Source organism: Ambystoma mexicanum, chromosome 1p (genome assembly GCF_040938575.1).
Source record: "Ambystoma mexicanum isolate Mex_15411 chromosome 1p, UKY_AmexF1_1, whole genome shotgun sequence".
NCBI classification, from domain to species: Eukaryota; Metazoa; Chordata; class Amphibia; order Caudata; family Ambystomatidae; genus Ambystoma; species Ambystoma mexicanum.
The window spans coordinates 777,456,494-777,459,768 of record NC_090921.1 but is presented as its reverse complement, the minus strand read 5'-3'; the positions used below and the strand labels follow the sequence as shown (position 1 = coordinate 777,459,768).

The following is a 3,275-nucleotide window of genomic DNA, read 5'->3' as shown; positions in this document are numbered from 1 at the left end:
TTTGCCAACTGTGCCTTGTTCAAGAGGGGCTGGGCAGGTGTCCAGGAGACCAGCCGCGCAAGCGTGCTGTCGAGGGGGGAGAAGAGAGTGTCTCGTCGCCCCCTTCCTTGTGCTGGCTGTAGGTAGCCGGGGGTGAGTTTGTGGCTAATGAGGTGCCACTCTGCAGGCCTACCAGTGGTCTGGTCCCAGTGCCGGCGTGGGGGGAGGGGGTAGCGAAGAAACCGTCTCCTCAGGGGAGGGCAGGTGTTGATGGTTGCCCAGGGAGGTGCTTGCGGCGTGTAAGCAGCCCCGTCTCTGCTCTGTGGGGTTTGGACCCTCTGTCTCCTACTGTGGTGTGGTGACCTGGGGATCCTCTTGATGGCACTATATCTCCCAGGGGCCGTGGAGTGGGTCTAAGGCTGTGGGGAGGCTCACCTGCCAATGCTTTGGTCCGGCGGGGGGGAAGGAGTTCCAGCCGGTATCCGTGGTATGGTGTCAGGGCAACCCCACCACCACAATCGAGCTCCAGCCGATGCTGCATGTTCTGCCCTGCCACCTGGTCCGTATCAGGGCACTGCGGGGATCTTGGGCCGCGTGTGCGTGCGGGCGGCTAGTTCCAGTGCTGCCTGACTGGATGGCTTCCGACACTGCACCACGTTACACCCCCCGGGCACCGGTGCCAGTCCGGGTTGCTTGGGGTGTAGACTGCTTCTGCCCTGGGTCCACAAGGTCTTCCTCCCCCTAACACCTACTAAGGTGCAGAGTGGTTGCTGCGGGAGGCCTCCATTGGGCCCAGGTGTCCATTTCATGTGCGCAAGGGTGGGGGGGCGCGCCGACCCCGGCGGCCCCGCTGGTATCTGGGGGAGAGTTCTCCGGCCTGGAGCATCTGGCGCACTGCTGCGTGTTGTTGGGTATCTCGTGCACGCCATGGAGCACCTTCAGCCTATTGGGGGGAGGGGCCCCCAGATGTTTTCGATGTCCGCAGCCGGTGCAGTTTTGTAGTGTGCTTTTTCGTATGGCAGGCGCCCAGCTGCGGCCCACACTCCCGGGTCTACCCCTTAGTCCGGGTCCGTCCTCCAGGCGCAGCGTGCACCGGAGCTGTGTGTGGATAGGTTGCCTGTAGTCTGGCCCCGGGCAAAAAAGGCAAGTGTCGCCCAGCCGGAGGCCGCCTGTCCGTTTTACACTTTGCAGGCCCTGATTTTTGTCGGGTTTGCAGCCGGTAGTGCCCATGGGGTTCCGCTGCACTGACATCCCGTCACTTATAGGAACCAGTCTGGAGAGTGGTTCTATTTGCAGGATGTTGGCCGTGGCTGCCGGGAGCTGGTTTCTTTAGTCCAGGCTTGTCCAACCTTTTTGAATGTGGGGCCGAAGCATTAACGTTTTGTCACCCAGTGGGCCGGCGAGCCAAAAGTCAACAACCTCACCCAAAGCAGTATATTAAAAAGCGATATTGTGTGACCTTTGACACAACAGCATCACAGGCAGTGATAGCCATGCAGTCCCAAGGATAGCTTTTGGTGTCATGGGCAGTGATCAAAGGTTAGTTGCTTGTGATTTCTTTCAGTGTCTATGTGTTAATATTTTTCTGAAATAGTGGGGGCGACCGAGGGTAGCGAGGGAGCTACAAGGTTCTAGGGAGGGTTTGGGGCGGTTCCCCCCCCAAGAATTTTTTTTCAAATATGGGGTTGAAATGGTGCATTTTACAGCAGAAAAGGTGACCAAAAAGCCATAAGTGTACAATCATTTCTAAAGGGGAACATGAAAATTCCATGTCACCAACAGCAGAAAAGAACATTTTACAACACAACACATTTTAATGATCAATGTGTCCACAGTGTAAGACAGCACTGTCACTGATGTAAGACATTGTCATGCTGGTTGTACCCAAAATATGCCTCTGTAGCAACATGTCTATGCTGGCTGTTCCCAATTTAGGCCAGCATTGTCCTGTACAAAGCATGATTGATGCTGCCTGAGCATGTGCAGTGTGCCCAATACATATGGCAGCTTATCTCTGTAATACACACTACTTCTGTGGTGATGAAAGAAGCATAATTCAATTCAACAGATAAAATGTGGAAAAGCGATCACCCAAAGGTGAACCTAATTGAAGAAACGCAATGTGAGCACAATCTAAAAGTATGCAACCTAGCAGGCCTAGTGCACACTTTACCTTTTCTTTCACCAATAAATCGGGGGGGAGAGCGTGAACGCAGTCCCCCACTACCAGAAATAATGCAGTCGTGTATCCCGCATTTGGGAACATAGCAGGGGTCAGCAAATCTGATGTGCAATGGGTAAGCCTCACCCTGGGAGATCTGCCCTTGAGATCACATTCTCCCCTGCCAGCTAAGTATGAGTTGCATGCAAGAGGGCAGGGGTTGGGTCAGTTCTGGGAAGCCCCGCTAAGCGAGGGTGAGAAGGCAGGCCCTGACCCAGCCCCAACCCCCCAATCCCCAGAAGCTCTGAGCGTCTGCAGAGCTGCCTGTCCCGCGTGTAGGGGGAAGCTCCAGCAAGCAGAGCCCAGCTGAAGAGCAGATTGTAGCGCAGTTCCTTTCTCCCATCAGGTGCTGCTCGGCCCGAGATTTGTATAAATAGCAGGATGGCTTGAGCAGGCCTGTTGCAGTCTGCCCACTGGCCTGTCAGCCCCACATGGGCCCATGGCCCTCCTGAGCGTAGCTGCTCAGCGCTGGCCCCATTCACACCATCATAATCATCATGGACCTCGACGCTCCACCACCCCTGAACCTCAGAGTTCTGCTCAATGACCATGCTGAAGCTTTGACATCTTTGCCGTAACCATATGCCGTGTTGTGTCAGCCGAGCCTGCACAGCGCCAAAGGCAAGTATTCCCTTGTCAGTGCCCAGAGGTCACTGAGTCTTCCAGTGCCATCCACTTGGCAGGGCCTACTGTTCCCAGCGTTTTCTACCCACAAATCAGCACCACTGCCAAACAGAACTGCATCATTGGGGCCCATCGCTGCTGCTCTCTGACTTGACCCCAGCCCAGCGCAAAGGCACCCATGCTTCTGGTCTGATGTTGAAAAGCCTGGCTCTGCTGAGATCCGAAAGACAAGAACTAAGGTATTTTGGGAACATAGTACTATTGTTTTTTGTGTTGCAACTGTATCAGCTCACACCTCTCCTGAAGGGTATAGGCTGCCCTCAGACTGCGCTACCAAAAGAGTGAAAATAAGTTATACCTGTTGGGCTTGCCTGTTTCACTTTTATGATTGGGATCACTGCTGCATGGGTATTAAGCGCGTTATAAATAACTTATCATACCACTCGTATTT

General features: G+C 54.4%; 1 non-coding gene across 1 annotated transcript; it reads right to left on the bottom strand.

Annotated features, from left to right (window-relative positions):
- Positions 1-2,174: 2,174 nt before the first annotated feature.
- On the bottom strand, positions 2,175-2,336 carry LOC138462538 (U1 spliceosomal RNA). The gene has a single exon (XR_011265138.1). It is a non-coding gene; the product is annotated as a U1 spliceosomal RNA (small nuclear RNA).
- Between the last annotated feature and the right edge of the window lie 939 nt (positions 2,337-3,275).